We start from the raw sequence: 15,013 nt of genomic DNA on the forward strand, positions 1-15,013 counted from the left end.
GCATACCCAACTAATTATTACAGAATACATTTTTTTTAGGGGGTGTAACCCCCACACACTCCCGTCCCCCGGAGCCACACCCCTGCTATCTATAGTGCCTTCTCCCTTTCACCAGCTCTCACTTCAGCTCTAAATCGAACACCTTGGCTGTCTCTCTGCCACTTTCCCTTTACCTACGTCTAATTTCTACCTTTCTGTGTTTTTTTCTGACTACTTACCTTCCTCTCTTTAGCCTCTTTCCCTACCTCACCTGTTGTTCTTCGTCACCTCTGTCTCTACCTCGACTTCATCTCTCGCGCTTTACAACTATATTGTTCTCATTACCTGTCTTTCTCCTGTCTCCTGCCCTTCTCATTTGTCCTGCTCGGCAGAGTCAGAGATCACTACCTAGCCAGATAAGTGCACATATATATATATATATATATAAAGATGAGTAGGGAGCAAAGAAGCAGAACAGAAGTAAGCTGAAAATCTCAGATTTCACCTGTTGGATGGTGAAAAGCCTCCGAGCAGTACTATGATTTTCACTGTTGTAGCTAGAATGCCAGCTGTGAATTTGGAATTTATTTGTGACTTCAAATGTCAGTCAATTAAAGCTACAATTTCAAGCATTATCTGCAATCTAATGTTATGTACTGGTGAACTAAACATCTACCCAATGGCTCTTTCCATAGCATTCCTACAATGAGCAATAGGCTGCTTGAATTCCATGTAAATGTCTGTTGCAAAACGAAAACTAGTGCGAAAAAGCTTTTTTTTAGTTTTATTGGTTTGGCGGATATGGGGAAGCTTGAGCATTCAACTGAAAGTTTATTGTAGAATTCAATATGTTTGGCTTCACAGAGAGCTTTAATAAGCTGAAGATGAGTGTTACATTCAAAGTTGTTCTGAGGAGGGGCAGCCCAAAAAATATTTTGCCTGCAGTGCCCCAAGTCCTTAAGGAGGATTTGGGGATATTTGCAGGATGTGTGATTTAAATTTGAATTAGCATTGACTCTGGCAAATACCATCTGCCTTCATTTGTCTAGAAATGCCAATATCACAGGAGCATTCTTATGCGAAACCCACCACATTAAAGAGATATATGTCCCACCCACTCGCACACAACTAGCAAACTGGCTTTGGGAATGCTTGTTTATCATTGATAAGGGAGAGTAAGGACATCCTGACGTACACACGGCTTCGCTTCTCATGAGCTCTGGCTCTCCTTGTACTCTACAAGGGCAAAGACCCACATAATGCACCCTCCACATCTGTACATGCAATATCCAGTTTAGATCAATATCCATGCCAGTTTTTCTGATAATTCCTGTGTAAGTTAGGTCCATTCATAGTCAATATGTGGATATCCTGAACCTTCTCCAGAGGCCCATCTTGCACAGATATAGCTACATCTGTCACCTCTGTGGGGCAAACCGGCATCAATCCATGTATTGACTCCTGCTGCTAATAAGCGCAAGAGGAGATGCGGAGAGAGTTCATACCTGACGCAACACACCCCTTCCTTTTTGTTTAGGACGCTCAATTGCATGTTTCATAATTTGCTCAGACAGTCCTTTCCTCCAGCGTTTAATCATTATTGAGCGCGCTTCTTTTAGATCTATTAAACACTGGTTTCCGCTATTAAGCTGACGGAGGTTTCCAATTGATCCGGTTTAATGGAGACATATTTTGGTCATTCTCTGGCTGGCGATAGTGTGCCTGAAACGCAAAGTGGTAATTTCAGAAGCCACTATGATAAAAAGGCATGGTTGCTTGAGATTGGGGCAGCCGAGGGGCAGTATGCATGTCTTTATTGCTCTACAGTAGCTTCTTAAATGAAACAACCAGACCTTTTAGCTGTAATACAATGCTGGTGTTTTACTTTTATAGCACAGACTTGTTAAAGAGTGTGTTTAGATTTGTAGTCTGCAATAGACCTGCCACACCACTGTCAACATACAGCAGTGCAGCATGAAAGGAAATAATTGCATTTATTTTTACTGTTGGCTTAATTGCATCAGATGTCTCAGATGTATTTGTTAGTGACTAAAAAGTTAAGCTGTGTGTGGTTGACTATTGACTTTTCTCTGACTTCATTGTCTATACTGATTTAGTTCAGTATCCTATAGTGTCCAATAATTGATGTGAAATGAGGCAGCCATCACACTTCATCTTCTGTTGTAAGTCTTCTCACCTCTGTCTGTGCTCCAGCTGACCTGTAGTCATTCCAGAGTTGTCCAGCACTGAAGCAGCATAGATGGCATGGGCTTAGGGTCATTAGTGGGATAGTTCTGGAAATCCTGCATTTTGATTGTCCATCCATGCAAGAACATGATCTTCTCCTAAGGTTCTTGGTATGTCTCTTCTTGTGAGTATGGACGTGACTGGACTGCGGTACAGCGGCTCTGTTACCTTTCAGGCTTCAGGGGACGTTTAAGGTTTCATCGCTCCTACAATCACCCAAACCATCTGTAGCCTGTTGCTGTTCTCATTTAGCAAACCAGGGGCCGATATCATAGGTTGTAACCTTGATGCATTTCAGTGGATATATTGTGGGATTCTGTGTGTCAAATTAAGGCCAAGTCTTCGATAAAGTATTGGGTAGTATTGACATCACACCCCGATTCCCAGTGATCTTCACCCTTATAGTCACCTTAGCCCAAATAAGATTGTTCACGTCAAGAATCCAATTTCAGCTGCAGTGACTACAGCGTTCTTCAAAAGGGAGGGTGATTGGAGAGTTTGAGTTCCTGTAACATGCGGCATCTGTGTTCCTCTATACATCATTTCCATGTGTATCTTTTTGTCCTTTGGTGGCCACTGTATTCTCATCCATGCACAACAGCTATTGGCCAGTTCCTGGTTGGAACTCCTTTCCCGATTGGTTGCTTCACTAGCAGGTAGTCCTGTCTAAAACAATCTACTACCTGCACTGTGATTCTCGCCTCGACGCCTGCCCCGGTGCCTTGCTTGAGATGTCCTTTAGCACCAGCGCTGTGGGTAAAAAGAAGGCCGGCTCAGAAGCACGGCTTGAGCTTAGCGATTCAGCGACATCCCTGCCTCCATTCCTCTTTTCCAGCTTGAAAATGGCGGTGGCTGAAGATTCTTTAAGCCAGTTCTTGGCTAGAAATGCCACATTCGCATCAGCCACCAAGACCACTGCACCCACAATTGAGTTAAAAAAACCAACCTGACTGCACCTGGCTGTTGAGCAGGGATTGCATTTAAGTGGTCACCGTTTTGTGTTCCTGCTCCTGATGCTTCAATCCACACCTTTAAAAGAGAACGGTCTTTATTGCTTTTTTAAAAAAAAAGTTTGCTTCCCATGAAGAACATGTAGCACATTGATGTACACAAGTTACTGTCTATGTAGAGTACTGCCTTAAACGTATCAGTTTTCATTTTTATTTTATTTTTACCGTCGACTTTAAGTATTAATTTATTTAAAAGAAAATGTGTTTTTGAAACATGAAGACATGTACACTATTTTTTTAACATTTCCATTGCAGTATTTATCATTGTTACTGGTGTTTGTAGTGTAACATAATAATGATAATATTAATAATAATAATAATAATATTAAAAAGCATACCTACGAACCTGGAGTTGGCTCCTTTATTTGCAGCAGTTGGGCTCATTTTTGGTGGGGTGGCGAGCTGGACTGCTTGGCGGATGAACACTGTGCATGGAAGGACATCCCTCAGGAGGGAAATTATCCTTTTACTTTCCTCCTTCAGATATTGCCTTTTGGGCTCCTAACTTCACTATTATTTCCTGGTTCTGGGATAGCTCACATCTTGTGGAAATAACAGATTCGTAGCTGGGAATTAATGAGAATTTTAAATCCTCTTGTTAAAACTATGTAAATTACTTCAATGACGAAAAGCTAAAGGAAGATAAAGCACTTTTATGGCCCAGCTGCCTGATTTAGCAAAGCCTTGTCAAAATGTAGAGTAGTCTAGACAATTCAAAAGCTTTTATTAGGCCACGTTTCGGAATGTGGGCCCTTGTGTAACTCGTGCTTTGGTTTTTCTATGCAAACATATGAACATCCATTGAAACCATTCACAAGAATGCAGCTGTGTGAGGGTGATTGACAGGTAAGTCTAACAGGCGTTCCCAGTGTTGGAGCCGCCACAGCCTCTAAGATGTGGGATGCTGCAGAGGCCAGTCTTCAGGTAAGCAAACCTTTGCACATCGTCCACACATCTTTCAAAGTTGGCAAGCACAAAAAATTATAGTCGACTTGTTGTGCACAACCATGGAAGTCAGGTCTGTCAGCTTACTCCTGGAACTGGGTTCAGGTCACATGAACAGCTTATAGGTCAGATGCTGATGACCCTGGGGGTCACTCTGTGCCAGAGGCCCCATAAAAAGACTTAACATGCCACCAGTCAAGTTAAAGAATAAAGGATTGTGGTGGCATACTTAGTCAGTTCTGTCACTTCACTATATTCACATGGCCCTGGCCTGAACAGTGGGCACCTGAGTTATTCATGTGGTTTGGATCCAAAAGCCTGTAGAACTTAGTACCTATATGCAAACGTGTTGATAATAATGCATTTACATGCTCTTGGTGGAAATAACAGACACTCATTGATACCTGTAGACATGTTTATTTGTGTGAAGTGCAGATGTTCTCACCTAGCAGACAAGGTCTTGATTTTATAGAGAGACAGAGGCAAGTGGTATGCTTCCAGTTTCACAGATCTTTAAATAGCAGCCTCTTTTAAATCCTGATTACAACAAAGCACTAAATCCACCAATCAGAACAAACCATGCCCTTAAATGACCTGACCCTGGAAGTGTCCTGTCTTTAGGTATAGCGTTAGCCAAGACCTCCTGATTTTTTAAAATTATATATGTGTGTTATATTTACTTGTTGGGGTTTTCATCCAGTTCTCTACGCCTATTGATCTGTTGAGTCATTTACATTTTTCATCCGCTCACCACAGTATGCAACAATGGGGCAGCCCACTTCAGCCATTGGATGACTTCACTGTGAGGGATTGCATTCTGATTGTTTACAGAGAGCACATCCTCACACAAAGTAGTTCCCGTCAGCAGCAATCATTTCTATGGCTATTTGTGCTTTTTAGGGTTAATAAATATGGTTGGACATTTTTTCATATTTGGTTGGGGTCTGGCAGCTCTTTCAAAAGTAAAGAAAAATGATGGCAAAACAAAACAAGCATTGACAAAACAAATTGTCTGACATCCATGCCAGGCTCACTCTTCTTTGCTGCTTAGTCTTTAGTATCACTACCTTCATTCTCTCCACATCTATCAGAATTAATTACCCCCTCTGGGGGCGCAAGAGCAGGAAAGGTAAGTGACTACTGAGTCACTCTGATCCCCCAGAAACATTCTCATGCCTCATGTGATCAAGAAACCCTCTTCAACACAGATCCTGACTTCTCCCTGAATCCTCAGAACAATATCCCCACATGGCAGCACATACCAACAATGTAATGAAATCTAGGCTATCTGGGGCACCCTGAAAACAGTCAAAACGGATAATGGGCCACCCTTGTAGCAGATGTGGCTTTACAACATCTGCATCCCATCTTGACTTTAAGCACTGGAAGATCACCCTCCTGTGGCCCCAAGGAAATGGCGTGCCGTGGGTGACTGGGTGCTAGTGAACCTGGAACAAAGGAGAAAGTTTGACGCTAGATACCTGGAACAACCGTTGCAAGTTGCCATATGAAATGGAACAATGATGCCTGCTGGTTACTGATTTAGTTCAGTATCCTATAGTGTCCAATAATTGATGTGAAATGAGGCAGCCATCATATTTCATCTTCTGTTGTAAGTCTTCTCACCTCTGTCTGTGCTCCAGCTGACCTGTAGTCATTCCAGAGTTGTCCGGCACTGAAGCAGCATAGATGGCATGGGCTTAGGGTCATTAGTGGGATAGTTCTGGAAATCCTGCATTTTGACTGTCCATCCATGCAAGAACATGATCTTCTCCTAAGGTTCTTGGTATGTTTCTTCTTGTGAGTATGGACGTGACTGGACTGCGGTACAGCGGCTCTGTTACCTTTTAGGCTTCTGGGGACGTTTAAGGTTTCATCGCTCCTACAATCACCCAAACCATCTGTAGCCTGTTGCTGTTCTCATTTAGCAAACCAGGGGCCGATATCATAGGTTGTAACCTTGCTGCATTTCAGTGGATATATTGTGAGATTCTGTGTGTCAAATTAAGACCAAGTCTTCTATAAAGTATTGGGTAGTATTGACATCACACCCCGATTCCCAGTGATCTTCACCCTTAAAGTCACCTTAGCCCAAATAAGATTGTTCACGTCAAGAATCCGATTTCAGCTGCAGTGACTACAGCGTTCTTCAAAAGGGAGGGTGATTGGAGAGTTTGAGTTCCTGTAACATGCGGCATCTGTGTTCCTCTATACATCATTTCCATGTGTATCTTTTTGTCCTTTGGTGGCCACTGTATTCTCATCCATGCACAACAGCTATTGGCCAGTTCCTGGTTGGAACTCCTTTCCCGATTGGTTGCTTCACTAGCAGGTAGTCCTGTCTAAAACAATCTACTACCTGCACTGTGATTCTCGCCTCGACGCCTGCCCCGGTGCCTTGCTTGAGATGTCCTTTAGCACCAGCGCTGTGGGTAAAAAGAAGGCCGGCTCAGAAGCACGGCTTGAGCTTAGCGATTCAGCGACATCCCTGCCTCCATTCCTCTTTTTCAGCTTGAAAATGGCGGTGGCTGAAGATTCTTTAAGCCAGTTCTTGGCTAGAAATGCCACATTCGCATCAGCCACCTAGACCACTGCACCCACAATTGAGTTAAAAAAAAAAAACCTGACTGCAACTGGCTGTTGAGCAGGGATTGCATTTAAGTGGTCACCGTTTTGTGTTCCTGCTCCTGATGCTTCAATCCACACCTTTAAAAGAGAACGGTCTTTATTGCTTTTTTTTTAAAAGTTTGCTTCCCATGAAGAACATGTAGCACATTGATGTACACAAGTTACTGTCTATGTAGAGTACTGCCTTAAACGTATCAGTTTTCATTTTTATTTTATTTTTACCGTCGACTTTAAGTATTAATTTATTTAAAAGAAAATGTGTTTTTGAAACATGAAGACATGTACACTATTTTTTTAACATTTCCATTGCAGTATTTATCATTGTTACTGGTGTTTGTAGTGTAACATAATAATGATAATATTAATAATAATAATAATATTAAAAAGCATACCTACGAACCTGGAGTTGGCTCCTTTATTTGCCGCAGTGGGTCTCATTTTTGGTGGGGTGGCGAGCTGGACTGCTTGGCGGATGAACACTGTGCATGGAAGGACATCCCTCAGGAGGGACATTATCCTTTTACTTTCCTCCTTCAGATATTGCCTTTTGGGCTCCTAACTTCACTATTATTTCCCGGTTCTGGGATAGCTCACATCTTGTGGAAATAACAGATTCGTAGCTGGGGATTAATGAGAATTTTAAATCACCTTGTTAAAACTATGTAAATTACTTCAGTGACGAAAAGCTAAAGGAAGATAAAGCACTTTTATGGCCCAGCTGCCTGATTTAGCAAAGCCTTGTCAAAATGTAGAGTAGTCTAGACAATTATAAAGCTTTTATTAGGCCACGTTTCGGAATGTGGGCCCTTGTGTAACTCGTGCTTTGGTTTTTCTATGCAAACATATGAACATCCATTGAAACATTCACAAGAATGCAGCTGTGTGAGGGTGATTGACAGGTAAGTCTAACAGGTGTTCCCAGTGGTGGAGCCGCCACAGCCTCTAAGATTTGGGATACTACAGAGGCCAGTCTTCGGGTAAGCAAACCTTTGCACATTGTCCACACATCTTTCAAAGCTGGCAAGCGCAAAAAATTATAGTCGACTTGTTGTGGCACAACCATGGAAGCCAGGTCTGTCAGCTTGCTCCTGGAACTGGGTTCAGGTCACATGAACAGATTATAGGTCAGATGCTGAGGACCCTGGGGGACACTGTGTGCCAGAGGCCCCATAAAAAGACTTAACATGCCACCAGTCAAGTTAAAGAATAAAGGATTGTGGTGGCCTACTTAGTCAGTTCTGTCACTTCACTATATTCACATGGCCCTGGCCTGAACAGTGGGCACCTGAGTTATTCATGTGGTTTGGATCCAAAAGCCTGTAGAACTTAGTACCTATATGCAAACGTGTTGATAATGTATTTAGATGCTCCTGCATGGAAATAACAGACACTCATTGATACCTGTAGACATGTGTTTATTTGTGTGAAGTGCAGATGTTCTCACCTAGCAGACAAGGTCTTGATTTTATAAAGAGACAGAGGCAAGTGGTATGCTTCCAGTTTCACAGATCTTTAAATAGCAGCCTCTTTTAAATCCTGATTACAACAAAGCACTAAATCCACCAATCAGAACAAACCATGCCCTTAAATGACCTGACCCTGGGTGTGTCCTGTCTTTAGGTATAGCGTTAGCCAAGACCTCCTGATTTTTTTAAATTATATATGTGTGTTATATTTACTTGTTGGGGTTTTCATCCAGTTCTCTACGCCTATTGGTCTGTTGAGTCATTCACATTTTTCATCCGCTCACCACAGTATGCAACAATGGGGCAGCCCACTTCAGCCATTGGGTGACTTCACTGTGAGGGATTGCATTCTGATCTTTTACAGAGAGCACATCCTCACTCAAAGTAGTTCCCATCAGCATCAATCATTTCTATGGCTATTTGTGCTTTTTAGGGTTAATAAATATGGTTGGACATTTTTTCATATTGGTTGGGGTCTGGCAGCTCTTTCAAAAGTAAAGAAAAATGATGGCAAAACAAAACAAGCATTGACAAAACAAATTGTCTGACATCTAATGCCAGGCTCACTCTTCTTTGCTCCTTAGTCTTTAGTATCACTACCTTCATTCTCTCCACATCTATCAGAATTAATTACCCCCTCTGGGGGCGCAAGAGCAGGAAAGGGAAGTGACTACTGAGTCACTCTGATCCCCCAGAAACATTCTCATGCATCTTGTGAACATGAAACCCTCTTCAACACAGTTCCTGACTTCTCCCTGAATCCTCAGAACAATATCCCCACATGGCAGCACATACCAATAATGTAATGAAATCTAGGCTATCTGGGGCACCCTGAAAACAGTCAAAACGGATAATGGGTCACCCTTATAGCAGATGTGGCTTTACAACATCTGCATCCCATCTTGACTTTAAGCACTGGAAGATCACTCTGTTGTGGCCTCAAAGAAATGGCGTGCCGTGGGTGACTGGGTGCTAGTGAAGCTGGAACAAAGGAGAAAGTTTGGCGCTAGGTACCTGGAACAACCATTGCAAGTTGCCATATGAAATGGAACAATGATGCCTGCTGGTGACAGGGAAATGCGAGTGACGCAAAACGTCTTTCATTTAAAAAACTTTCCTCCTTCAAGCAGATCACCCAAACACACACACTGAAGAACATAAATGACTTAGCCTCATCTGATGATGACAATATTGAAGTAGCCACTGAGCATCCTGGTATGAGAGGGGGGAATACCAGGCTACATCTGATGATCACAGTGTAAAGGTACCCACTGAGCATCCTGGTATGAGAGGGGGGATAACCACACTACTTGAGCTGGGGCTCTGCACAAATCAGGAAGAAACCTTTGCGCCTCATCGAACAAATCTGAGAAGAAGTCTAGGCAGCCAGCTACCAAATGCACTACCTCATTCAATTTGGGGGAGGGAGAGATGTCCTGTTCATATGATGCATTGTTAAGACATTGGGACCCTGAGGAAAGCGAGTGACTCCCATCTCCTCTGGGTGGGAACTGGAAGTGTGGACGAGGAAGGTAAGATCTCTATGCGGCATCTCTGAGGGGAAAAAAGGACGTACTATGCACTGTGGCTGTAGCATGCTGTTTTTATGCCTCTTGATCCAACAAAGGTGGTCACCGGATGGTTCCAGTGTCCTGTGCTGTCCTTGCTGCCTGCCCACCTGTAGGGATTGACAGAGGGTCTGGACACTATCCCTGTGTGGGAGCCCAGGTCTTGAACGGTGTCAATAGCTCCTCCTTTAAAGAGATGACTGGTCACATATAATGTGCAAACCACGTGTTAGTCGGTACAACAAACCAGCATTAATGCTGGTGAGATGTGTTTCTTGACTTTAACAGCCCTTCTTCTCTCTCTGGTGTTCCACTGCATTATGCAGGTTTTATAAGCATGTTTTGCAAGTCATCTGCTGCATTGCAGTTGCATCCAGTCCTTGGTTTCTTATCCCAAATTCTCAAGTGCCATGCATAATGATCATCATAGTTATCCTTGGGATCCCTTAACTGTATGTATTCCTTCCTCGCATTTTGCTTAAATACCACTCGGGCTGTGTAATTCGCTATATTTAGAGCTCATCAGAGGAGAGTAACAGAGATGGTGTGAAAGCAGTTAGATTTTCGCAGCAAAATGTCCCAGAAAATGTAAATACAATTTCCACTTAATAAAGACTGGATGGATTACTTGGGTTGAAATATACAATGTGTGCATATACATTCTAGACAGTCCTTTCAGTTGTAGGGTGTGACAAACTAAGTATGTTATCTGTAGGGATGCTTCCTGATAATCACCCCATTATGCAGTGTTGTAATTAAGAACAGTACCTTACAAATAAATACAGTTCTTGAAAAATGTTGCAGGTGGGTTATAATTTACTACTGCTTCCTAAGCCTAATAACCATTACTCACAACCTTGGGAACTACAAAGTATTAATACTTTGTCCACTTCATTGTTATTTGATGCATAAAGTGTTACTGTCTATTTGGATGTTAATGTCCTTTTGATTTGAAAATTCATATTTCTGCCAACATGCTGTGTGGGGACTGCGGTGATGGCAGCAATCCTGCAGCTTTATTCACAACAAAACATATTGTAGGAAGAGACAGAGCACAGTTCCTTCCTTTGGCAAGTTCCATGATGAAAGAAAAGAGAGCAAATTCACCATAAACTGGTAAATATTTGGCATAAGCTTAGCACAAATTTTTAAAATGTACCTTTTGGATCAGCCGTCTATCATCGATAGTTGGTATAGCACGCAGGGCTAAATCAGGGCCATGTTCAAGGTGTTAGTTATCTAAAGACCTATTGTTACCTATATACTTAGTGTGGGCTCTGGGTCAGCTCACTCTAGCATTAGCGTATTTAGTTCTATGCTTTTAGCCATTAGCTCGTGCCATTGCCCATCACAGCCCACAGCTGTCTCATTAAATTACGTTGGCTATTTTTCTGTGTCTGCCCCCTTCCTAAGACCTATTTATTTCCTTTTGTGAATTACTCTGCTTGCTTTCCCCTTCCTCTCGCTTGTATCCAGAGCCGGCTTTAGCGTTGGTGGCGCCCGGTGCAAAAATCTTTTAAACACGGCACCCCCTGAGGTCACCCTCTCCAATCAGGGCAGCACTCGGTGCGGCCGCACCGGTCGCACCGCCCTAAAGCCGGCCCTGCTTCTGTCTGTTACTCGACGCCACACAGTGGTGAGCTCCTGGCCCTCACATTTTAGCCCTGCTCCCTCTTTACCCTCTTCCCGCACCCACTACTCATCTGGTGCTTTCCAGTCACTCCCCATCCTAGGCAGGATCTCTCTTGCATCCTGCCTTCTCTGTCCATGCTCCCCAACCCCAAAATCCGCACACCATCAACTGATATTGACTTTGAAAATGTTTCTGTAATTATAATACAAACATTGGTAAAGCCAGTTGTGGCTGTTGGCCAACTTTGAATGGTGTTTTTTCATACACTATAACAGAAGTATTCAAAGATGGCCGTGTGCACATCCATTGGTGTCCATTTTGGAATGGTTTTTGTGATACTTCATGACAAAAACCATTCCATGCCTGCTACTGATTTGTATGTATGTGTGCACTCGAAAGGAACACCAACTTTGAGTGGTTTTTACAACAGTAAAGTAGAACAAAGCATTCAACGCTTGCTGGTCATGCATATTCTTATGTGCAGGCTCACCAGAAGCCATCTTTGATTTGTTGTTATTCTGTATTACAAAAAATTTTCCAGAGTGGCTGTCGATGCATCCAGAAATGTGCACAGGCTAGCCACTGTCTTTGAATATTTTTTGTACTAAGTATGGCAAAATAAACAAGCATTGGGACAGCCAATTACTCGAAAGCCGCATACGAAAGACAGAACTGATTGATCTTGTCAATGTTTCTTTTTCAGTGGTATCCTACCTGCATGTTGTTGGCTGTGTTCATTGCACTTGCATCCAGATTCTTTCCTCTTTGCACCCTGGAAACACATTATTTAGAACCTTAAATGATGTATTCTTTAAAAAGTACAAATGATGTACCTCAGGCTTGTTAATTATTTATTACTATTTCAGTTTCTCTAACTCCACTCACAATACCTATGGTTTATGTAGTAACAGTGTGCCACAAATTATTAAATAGGTCGCATGAGAGACATTGTGAGGTGACTTTAAAGCTATTTTTTAAGCTGATTAACATTTTGGATCAAGCATTTCACTGCACATGGGGCTCCAGCAGTGTTTTGATATTAACTGAAGAAGTAGATGAGGTGACATGTAAACGAGTGGATTAAAGGCAGGTGCAGGCGCCCAGGACAATTATTTTTTAGAAATGTTAAAAAGTAATTACAAGATGTTTGTTCCCAGTTGTTAATAGTAATTGAGTGATCATTAATTGTCCAGTCTTGTTTAATTTTATTATAGTTTTAATCTTATTGTCCATTTAAAGCCAGGCATTTCAACTCATTCGACACCCTTGAAATAAGGAGAAGAAAAACTTCAAAAGGAGAATAAATGCAGAAGGGATAAATTGTATTGGCTCAATATTTTTGAAATAAACTTTACACTTCACACATCTAAACCTGTGGAGTTGAACATTTTCGCAATGAAGACCAAGGTCACTATAGGATATATATAAAACGTTATCTTTGTTATAGGGTTCTGAAGTAATTTCTCATTGAAATGTAGAAGAAAGGATTCAGGAAACAAAAGTAAATCCTTATGATGTATTTATTCTTCAAGATAAAAATCCAAGAAACTCCAGCCACACCTCCAAGCTGCTCGACAACACCTCAACTTCCAAGAATCTCTCATGCCTGGAGCAGCATGGGGGCAGTGGAGCATACCAAGAAACATTGTAACATTATAACAATAAAATAAACAGGGAGAACCAAGTAGAGTAACTAATTAGTTCTAACTAAAAATGTGAAATATACTACAGGTTCCTACCCAAAATAATAGGACTGCGTAATAGGTCGACAGAACTTCAGAATGTGGGGACTGAGTCCTTTCACACCATCAAAGACTGTCGGCCCAATACCTGGCTAGCTCACAGTCCCCCAGCCAAACGCCAAACCTTACTGGAAGGTGGACGGTTATTATGGCAACCTTAACATGACACTCTGACTCCCAAGGAAGTCGCGGGAGACAGATCTCACCCTTTCGTTATATGACTCATGTATGCCCAGGCAAAAACAAGAGAGATACAAAATACGTTTTCAATACATTTATTAAAACAATAGGAGTTGTGCATAGAGAGAATGAGCTGCGATAATTAGGCAGATGAAACAAAGCAAAGTTACCAGCATTATGAGTATGGTGAAGAAAATGAACAATCCAACCATGGTAAATGATTTATAGAGATTCCTACCTATCACTAGCCCTATACTGAGAGCATAGTGGGTGTACCCTCTTCCTTTGCCCAATCTAAGAACTTAGACTTAGTCCCCATACTTGGAGAACTGAGTCAAAAATCAGTCTGTAGTGTGAATGACAATCCTTTCAGGAAGCTGGAAGATCAGTGTGAATAGAGCTGCATGTCCAACACAGCATTCGTCTCAGGATGGTCACGGCTAGAGTGCACCTGTGCCCCTCCCTGGACAGTGCTTCATTTATATAGTCAAAGCAACACTGTGTTACAAGCAGAGCAGAGCTCTGATGCAGTGATATGTCTAGGTATTAGTAGGTGTCTCCGAATGGGCAACACAAGTGCTAAGGTATCTTGTACTGTGATCCTAGCCTTGGACAGAATGTACTGATTATATGCTGAGAAAGGCTAACTAAAATAAGCGAAACACACAATATATTCTTAGAATAACTTGTGCAAGTCTAAGTGTGTGAAATGTTACTGCTAAAAGCTATGTCAGCTAAAACATGTAAAAATGTAAAATATGCAACTTAGCTAAAATAGAGAGCCAACACAGGTCAAAGAGGACCTCACTATATCTTCATTAGGTGATTTTACAAATGTTACATTGTCTTTAAAATGCATTGTTCAGTCAGCTCTCCATTAGTGCTATAGTGAGTAATAACCTTTATAGAAAAATACACTTTCTAGTTTTTTTATCTGCTTGCAGACTGTTACTTGATAATGATCAACGAATATTCTGAAACCTAAATAAATAAAACATGTGAATAGAAAAAGAGAAGACACCACTTAGATATATTTTTTTAGGTGTGCAAGCTGATGAGACAAGCCACATGATGGAACCATGGAGCTGTGTAGCAGCCGCCTGTTCCACAGAGAAAAACTGGCTGCAGAAAACACCTTATCTTAAGAGTATGATTTGCTCAATAGTGCATGCCTTGTGGGCACAGCCTGAGCATTTATCCAACAACATTCAGAAATTGACACCTTCAGGGCACCGTTAGCATTACTAATCATGAAGTCTCATATTTCTTCATCTGTTCAACTCTTTAGCTTATGTGATAGTGATCATTTTTCCAAGGCCAACACTGGTCTTGAGATGAACAACTGTTTCTCGAGTAATTCACAAATTTCCCCCATCAGGTCGGATTTCTGTTTTGTGGTTTATAGCTGCTTTATTTGATTCTCAGCTTCTGTGTCTGTGGTTGCTCGGTATTGTAGTCATTGGCTACTGATTTTCCTAATCAGAATAAATTGTTGGTATGGTGAACACTTGACACTCTTCAGAGGGCACTTCCTGGAGGCACATTTGGTGCCTGATGCTAACCTGTTACCATTTAATTGCACTCCTTGATGGTGTTATTTCTTCTGTTGCATTCT

This window comes from Pleurodeles waltl, chromosome 1_1 (assembly GCF_031143425.1).
Source record: "Pleurodeles waltl isolate 20211129_DDA chromosome 1_1, aPleWal1.hap1.20221129, whole genome shotgun sequence".
NCBI classification, from domain to species: Eukaryota; Metazoa; Chordata; class Amphibia; order Caudata; family Salamandridae; genus Pleurodeles; species Pleurodeles waltl.